At 34.5% G+C, this 8,897-nt stretch overlaps 2 non-coding genes across 2 annotated transcripts; both read right to left on the reverse strand.

Annotated features, from left to right (window-relative positions):
• Positions 1–1,019: 1,019 nt before the first annotated feature.
• Positions 1,020–1,099, reverse strand: TRNAL-UAG (transfer RNA leucine (anticodon UAG)). Its single transcript has one exon. It is a non-coding gene; the product is annotated as a tRNA-Leu (tRNA).
• A 6,622-nt stretch (positions 1,100–7,721) lies between these two features.
• On the reverse strand, positions 7,722–7,795 carry TRNAR-ACG (transfer RNA arginine (anticodon ACG)). Its single transcript has one exon. It is a non-coding gene; the product is annotated as a tRNA-Arg (tRNA).
• Positions 7,796–8,897: the final 1,102 nt, after the last annotated feature.

The raw sequence follows: 8,897 nt of genomic DNA on the forward strand, positions 1-8,897 counted from the left end.
CGAACCATAACTATGTAAGCCTATTCCTAATAGATTTATACCAAAATAACAAATCCAAATTATAAGAAATCCTATCAAAGCTATAAGTGCAGAATTCGTACCCTTCCAATTTGGATTTGTTCTACTATGTAAATAAATTGCGAATATGGTCCAAGTAATAAATGCCCAAGTTTCCTTAGGATCCCAATTCCAATAGGATCCCCAGGCCTCATTAGCCCATACTGCTCCACAAAGAATACCTACGGTTAAAAGGGTAAATCCTAGGCTAATGACACGATAACTCCAAGAATCCAAACGCTCCGTTAATTGATATTTGTAATAATTTGGAAATGAAGGGACAGAGGTTCTTTTTAAAGCACTTCTTTTTGCATAAAAATATTTAATATCACTAAAGAAAAATGTTTTATTTAAAACATTTTTTTTCTTTTTAGAAAAGAAATGGAAATTATTTCGAAATCTAATGATTAGAATAGCGGCAGATAATAAGGATCCGCACAAAAGAGTTGCATAGCTTAATAACATCATACTGACATGCATCATTAACCACTGAGATTGTAGAGCAGGTACTAGTATCGTGGATTGATGCATTTCAGTTAAAAGACCCGATGTGGCAAAGCCTTGCGTTAAAATAGTACTTGGCGTAGTTATTGTGCTTAAATCATTTTTAGAGTTCTGTATTTTAGGAATGGTATGAAGAATATACAGGGCCCATGAAAGGAAGATCAATGACTCATATAAATTACTTAATGGAAAATGTCCCGAGGAAGCCCAACGAGAAACTAAGAATCCTGTTATAGAGAAAAAAGTAACTATCATTCCTTTTTCTGACGAATCGCGTAATCCTCCAAGTTCACGAACTAATAAGGTTATAAAATGAATCGTAATCACAATTGAAATCGTTGAGAAAGAGATATGAGTTAGTATATGTTCTAAAGTTGCAAATAGCATAAGGGGAAGGTCCCATTACAAAATTGTAAATTTCGAATTGATTTCTAATCTATTGTATTCTTTTTCAAGAATGCCGCCACTCGGATTCGAACCGAGATGCTTGAGCACTGCTTCCTAAGAGCAGCGTGTCTACCAATTTCACCATGGCGGCTAACTTCAAATAATAGGTAACTTAAAAGAATAATAGCTATTATCTTGGGAATCGTCGATATTGGGAAAGTCCATAAAATTTAGGAACATTAGAGTTTTCATTAAAATAGACTTCGTTTGGTAGTATCGTTTCCATTTTTTTTTTTTACAATAAACTCTTGCTTTGCCCAATAGAAACACAAACACTGCTTGAAAGAGTTGGAACTTCTTTTTTCTAACTTGCAATTATAGAACTAATTTTTTCTAATTAATTTCCCCTTTACATTTTGAAAATTCTTTCAATACAATGAAAAAAATCCAAAAGGGTTTCTATTTAATGATGAAATTAAAATAAAATGGATAAATAGAAAAGGCTTTTTGGATTTTTTAAAAATTTCTAGAATGAAAGTCTTTATGCTCTTATTAATAAGATTTACTAACCTTATGATTTTGGAGAAGATAGGTGGAAGTTGTAAGTCCTATTGTAAGAATACTCCACTTTTCATAATTTTCCTAATAGAATATGAGGATTCTATTAGGAAAATTATGAAAAGTTCATTGATAGGAAAAGAATACTTAGCACACAGTATACCAAACAAAACTTTTTTTTTCTTGTATATATAAGATAAGAGGGGTTTTTTGTTCTAAGAATATTGTACCGAGTAATTCGACACATAAAAGTACATTCAAAGAAGAATCCAAATTATTAAATAATTGGAATTCTTTTTTGATAAGTCAATTCATATTATTCCAAAATCTTATTATTTGTTTGTTGCCCAGAAAAACCCTTTGGTTTTGGATGCTCATTACCGCTCGAAAATGATCTTGATTTTACTAAAGAATAAGATTGTACTATGGAAAAATAAGTCTTTTTCTTCCAAATATTTTTACGAATACGCTTTTTTGACATTGAAGTACGTTTTTTTGGAACTGCCATTCAAAAAGGAAATTACTTTTTTCTAGTTGTATGTGAAAGACATCTATTGCTGCAAATCAATCCTTCTTTCTTCTTTTTATTAGTATTTATACTTAGATACTGAAAGATACTTAAATTTTGAATTATTTTTTACTTCATTTTGTCTAATGCGGATAAGACAACAAGAATTTTTTAACATTTTTTCTTTATATATTTTATACTTTTTTTTTAATAATATAGAATATATAGAAGGGTTTCTCATTTAAATCTATTTATATCTATTTATATATCAAGTATACTCCATATATAGATATATGGTATGGAAGCCTATCCCCCATATAAGATAAGACGGGGGGATAAAAAGAAGGGAAAATGAAAATAGTTAATTAAGTTCAGAATGGTATTCCATAAAGGAAAGGAATTCCAATCAAAACAAAAAATACTGAGTCTCTTAAACAAGACATTCTAAAACTTAGGTAATTTATAGTCATTAGAATTTTAGTTCTATATGAAGTAAGGACTATTCGATAATTTCTTATAAACATAGGTTTTCATTGGAATTCACTCAATCAGTTAATTATGGAACAAGAGAGCTGTTTCATCTTTGTTTTAAAGAAATATAAAAATGAATTATGAATAGAAAGTAAAATGATTCCACTTTTTTTTTTTTATTTTTATAAATATCTTTATTTAGTTAATAAAATAACTTCGTTACCTAGTTATTTTATTAACTTTTTTAATTTAACCAACTAAACCCATTCTTAATTTTTAATTATTTCAATGAGATAAATTTTGGAAAAATTAAGAATTTCAGTATTTTTTCTTATTCTTTTTATTTATTCTTTCAGAAAGAGATAAGAATTGGTTTGGTGAATCGGAAACAATTTTATAGAAAAATTGAAGTAAAAATTGAAGTAAAAATTGCAATTTCTTTTCTTATGGAACATACATATCAATATGCATGGGTAATCCCTCTTCTCCCACTTCCAGTTATTATGTCAATGGGATTTGGCCTTATTCTTATTCCGACAGCAACAAAAAATCTTCGTCGCATATGGGCTTTTCCTAGTGTTTTACTCTTAAGTATAGCTATGGTATTCTCAGTTCAACTGTCTATTCAACAAATAAATGGAAGTTCGATCTATCAATATCTATGGTCTTGGACCGTCAATAATGATTTTTCTTTAGAATTTGGATACTTGATTGACCCACTTACTTCTATTATGTTAATACTAATTACTACTGTAGGAATCCTGGTTCTTATTTATAGTGATGGTTATATGTCTCACGATGAAGGATATTTGAGATTTTTTGTTTATATAAGTTTTTTCAATACTTCCATGTTGGGATTGGTTACTAGCTCCAATTTGATACAAATTTATTTTTTTTGGGAACTCGTGGGAATGTGTTCTTATTTATTGATAGGCTTTTGGTTTACACGACCAATCGCAGCGAGTGCTTGTCAAAAAGCTTTTGTAACTAATCGTGTAGGGGATTTTGGTCTATTATTAGGAATTTTAGGTTTTTTTTGGATAACAGGTAGTTTAGAGTTTAGGGATTTGTTCAAAATAGCTAATAACTGGATTCCTAATAATGGAATTAACTCTTTACTTACTACTTTGTGTGCTTTTTTATTATTCCTTGGTGCAGTTGCGAAATCCGCACAATTCCCTCTTCACGTATGGTTACCCGATGCTATGGAAGGGCCCACTCCTATTTCGGCTCTTATACACGCAGCAACTATGGTTGCTGCGGGAATTTTTCTTCTAGCTCGACTTCTTCCTCTTTTCATATCTTTACCTTTGATAATGAGTTTTATTTCTTTAGTAGGTACAATAACACTATTCTTAGGAGCTACTTTAGCTCTTGCTCAGAGAGATATTAAAAGAAGCTTAGCCTATTCTACAATGTCTCAATTGGGTTATATGATGTTAGCTCTAGGTATAGGTTCTTATCAAGCTGCTTTATTCCATTTGATCACTCATGCTTATTCAAAAGCTTTATTGTTCTTGGGATCCGGATCCGTTATTCATTCAATGGAACCTCTTGTTGGATATTCACCAGATAAAAGTCAAAATATGGTTCTTATGGGCGGTTTAAGAAAATACATTCCAATCACAAGAACTACTTTTTTATGGGGTACACTTTCTCTTTGTGGTATTCCACCTCTTGCTTGCTTCTGGTCCAAAGATGAAATCCTTAGTAATAGTTGGTTGTATTCGCCCTTTTTTGGAATAATAGCCTCCTTTACTGCAGGATTAACTGCCTTTTATATGTTTCGGATATATTTACTTACATTTGATGGGTATTTGCGTGTTCATTTTCAAAATTACAGTAGCACTAAAGAGAGTTCCTTGTATTCAATATCCTTATGGGGAAAAAGGATACCCAAAGGAGTGAATAGGGATTTCGTTTTATCAACAACGAAGAGTGGAGTTTCTTTTTTTTCACAAAATATACCAAAAATTCAAGGTAATACAAGAAATAGGATAGGATCCTTTACTACGTCTTTTGGGGCTAAAAAAACTTTTGCCTATCCGCATGAAACGGGAAATACTATGTTATTTCCTCTTCTTATATTACTACTTTTCACTTTGTTCATTGGATTCATAGGAATCTCTTTTGATAATGGAGGAATTGGTAATGGAATAGCAGAGTTAACCATATTATCAAAGTGGTTAACTCCCTCAATAAACTTTACCAGGAAAGTTCTAATTCTTTTGTAAATTCATATGAATTTATTACTAATGCAATTTCTTCTGTAAGTCTAGCTATCTTTGGTTTATTCATAGCATATATCTTCTATGGATCCGCTTATTCTTTTTTTCAGAATTTGGATTTAATAAACTCTTTTTACAAAGGAAATCCTAAAAAAGAATTTTTAGATCAAGTAAAAAAAAATATATACAGTTGGTCATATAATCGTGGTTATATAGATATTTTCTATACTAGGGTCTTTACCCTCGGTATAAGAGGGTTAACCGAACTCACGGAGTTTTTTGATAAGGGTGTTATTGATGGAATTACCAATGGAGTGGGTCTTGCTAGTTTTTGTATAGGAGAGGAAATTAAATATGTAGGGGGAGGTCGAATCTCGTCTTATTTATTCTTTTTTTTATGTTATGTATCTGTGTTTTTATTCTTTTTTCTTTCTTAAGTTAAGGAATTTACAACAAGTCTCTTGCAAAAATAACTATCCTATCCCCTTTCTACAATCTCTCTATATCCTTGTTACATAAGGTAAGTATTGTATAATAGTTCGGTTTTCCGCGATTTTTTCCATTCCTCTGTGTAAATACCCTAATATGGGTTCACAATCAATAACATCCTCACCATCGAGAGTAACGATCAGTCGAAGAACACCATGCATTGATGGGTGTTGAGGGCCCATATTGACTATCATGAGATCTTTTCTTGTAAGCGGTAGACTCATATCCTTTCTTCCTTAATTCATTATTCCATGAAAATGGATTATTCCATGAATTCCTCAAAGCGAGGCTCATCAAAATGAAAAATCTAAGACTACTATAAGACTACTAAAAAAATAATAAAACAAGAAAAAAATTTGAACGATTAAATTACTGCTCCCGAATATTCAACTGACCGATTAATTTCTTATAACGTACTCTATTTTTCTTTGCCAAATAAGCCAGCAAACGTCGACGTTTTCCCAAAAGTCTTCGTAGACCTCTTTCCGATGAAAAATCTTTTTTGTGTAATTCCAAATGTGAAGCAAGTCTCCGTATCTTATTGGTGAAACTGAATACTTGAAATTCAACAGAACCCCTGTTTTCTTCTTTTTCTTCTTTAACCATAAATCCAAAAATTTTTCTACCTCCTTTCTTTTTCATGTATTTTTCTGATCAGGAAAAATACAAAATTATGTCAGTTATTTTGAAGTTATTCTAATCTCGTACACACACAAATTTGCAATTATTCATCTACTACTGGAATTTGGATTTATTTTATCGATGCAAATTGGATTTGGATAGAAGGGTACATTCTTTCTAATATTTTAGATAGAAGAAATGTTTCTTCTATCTAAAATATTAGAAAGAATTTTGCTGATTTATTTATTGCTATATGCAATTTATGGAATTGATACACCATTTAATTGATATCATTTAGCAAAATGAAACACAGCATATGCATCCATCTTTTGGCTCGAGAATTTCACGGGATAGAGATATGGTATAAGAAATAGACTATTAAGTAACTCTAAATGAATTGTGGATACATCTGTATCCTTAACATACTGAAACGATTGTCATTATTCGTATCAAACCAATAGCGATTCATACAAGCTAAATCTTCTAATCAATGGTGGGCCAATAATGAATTTTTTTGCATATGTATTAAGACGCTTGGCCTGATTTCGAAATTGTCCAGAGTTTTATATGTTGTTTTCATTGCAAAATGATGGGTCTCCTTCCATAACTTTCCAATTACGAGTACGAGAATTGAAAGACATGAAAATTCTCAATTCTCTACGGCGTCTAGTAGATAGAAACAAGAAAATCAGAAGAATCTTTCTCTCTATTCACTATCATTCCGCGTCTTCGACTTCTATTAGTTTCTTTTCTTCTTTAATGCAATAGCTATAGTTTGATATAAGAATCCATTTCTCAAAGTAATGGAAACCATTCTCTTATAGGAAATGGTTCGAAAATCGCTATTCCACCTTTTAGGTATCGTGAAAAGTGATACCTGTGAAGATCGTGCATTTCAGTCAAATTCAGATCCGTTTTTCGAGTCCATGATATAATATAACCAAATTGGATAGATCTTCCACCTGTTTAGCTAAGAAAGAATAGATACAGAGGTGGATAATAGATCGATATGAAGATCATGAGCTGCCCCATAATGAAATCGCCAGTAGTCGCGAATATCTCCTTCTTCCCTAATCCAAGATTGGAGAAAGAAGATCTAAGAGGGACCTATGGAGAATGTAGTCAGAAATCCATAATAGAGTCCGACCACAACGACCGAATTAATTATCCTCATCGAGAAACTTAGACTACTAAATAGAAAAGATTTGAAAATCATGGCATGGGTCTCCTTTTTTTCTTTCTTTAGAGTTTTCTATATGCACAATTTCTCGATGTTTCGATGAGAATTTCTTGACTTTCCATATATAGAAAGAGATAGACTATAAATGACATCTCTTATGTCAATAAGACCAAAGGGATGGATATTAAATGATAGGAAGTGCTAGGAAGTGAAATAGAATGAAATAGAGCCACTTTGGGCTTCCCTATGAAATGAGGCATGGAACGGAGCCACTACGAAGAAATTATGGGAGTTACGAAAGAAGCTTCGGACTCATATTGTTCATGGGTTGAGAGCGGGAGTTGAACTCTAGGAGGTCGAATCCCCCCTTGTTCCTCAGTAGCTCAGTGGTAGAGCGGTCGGCTGTTAACTGACTGGTCGTAGGTTCGAATCCTACTTGGGGAGATTTTATTCATTCTTTAATGTAAGAATTTTAATGTAAGAATAAAGAATTGAATTAAAGGGCTTGCTTTGACCCTTAGGAGTAGGTAACCCGTTCGCTATCCTTGTTTCTATTTCTATTGCATTCTATCTCATCGTATCACATTCTGTTCTACGATTCCACTTCGACAAAAGGAAAGAGCATACCTAAGTTCAATAGCTTTACGTCCGCTATCCCGATCATGAATTTTCCTACCCTCAGGGGGAAAGTAAAGGCCCTTCCCCCTTTGGAAGGCTGTGGGCGAGGAGGGATTCGAACCCCCGACACCGTGGTTCGTAGCCACGTGCTCTAATCCTCTGAGCTACAGGCCCAGCTGTCTCCACTGGATCTCTTCCCGGGGGTACCCCTTCATTTCAGGTTAAGAAGATGGGAAAGCGCCTTTCTCTCTATAAGAACAGTGCGTTCCGAGGTGTGAAGTGGGAGAGAGGGGATGTGATGATTGAGGTTTTGAATAAGACGACCTTTGCATTTTAGATTTGGATCTTTTTCTTATTTCAAAATAGTGAAAAAGTCAAATAAGAGGTGTTAAGCTTTTTATCATTCTGGCATCGAGCTATTTTGCCGCAGGACCTCCCCTACAGTATCGTCACCGCAGTAGAGTTTAACCACCAAATTCGGGATGGATTGGTGTGGTTCCTCTACGCCTAGGACACCAGAATATCGAACCATGAACGAGGAAAGGCATGAGATAAATATTGGCTAGTAATTGTGAAGCCCCAATTCTTGACTGAAAGGGACACCAAAGGCCTCTGCCCTCCCTCTCTATCTATCCAAGAGATGGAAGGGCAGAGCTTTTTTTTGGTTTTTTCATCTTTTCATCAAAGAGTTGAACAATGAAGATAGATGGCAAGTGCCTGATCGATTTGATCAGGCCGTGTAGGAACAAGGTTCAAATCGTTCGTTCGTTAGGATGCCTCAGCTGCATACATCACTGCACTTCCACTTGACACCTATTTAAACGGCTCGTCTCGCCGCTACCTTATCCTATTTCCATACTTCTGTCGCTCCATCCCCGTATGGGTGGAGAACCCGTCGCTGTCTCGGCTGTGATACCGGAGGCTCTAGGGAAGTCGGAGGAGAGAGCACTCATCTTGGGGTGGGCTTACTACTTATATGCTTTCAGCAGTTATCCTCTCCGCACTTGGCTACCCAGCGTTTACCGTAGGCACGATAACTGGTACACCAGAGGTGCGTCCTTCCCGGTCCTCTCGTACTAGGGAAAGGTCCTCTCAATGCTCTAACGCCCACACCGGATATGGACCGAACTGTCTCACGACGTTCTGAACCCAGCTCACGTACCGCATTAATGGGCGAACAGCCCAACCCTTGGAACCACCTACAGCTCCAGGTGGCGAAGAGCCGACATCGAGGTGCCAAACCTTCCCGTCGATGTGGACTCTTGGGGAAGATCAG

Source organism: Triticum urartu, unplaced genomic scaffold (genome assembly GCF_056163025.1).
Source record: "Triticum urartu cultivar PI428250 unplaced genomic scaffold, HENAU_Tu73 scaffold2, whole genome shotgun sequence".
In the NCBI taxonomy this organism is placed as follows: domain Eukaryota; kingdom Viridiplantae; phylum Streptophyta; class Magnoliopsida; order Poales; family Poaceae; genus Triticum; species Triticum urartu.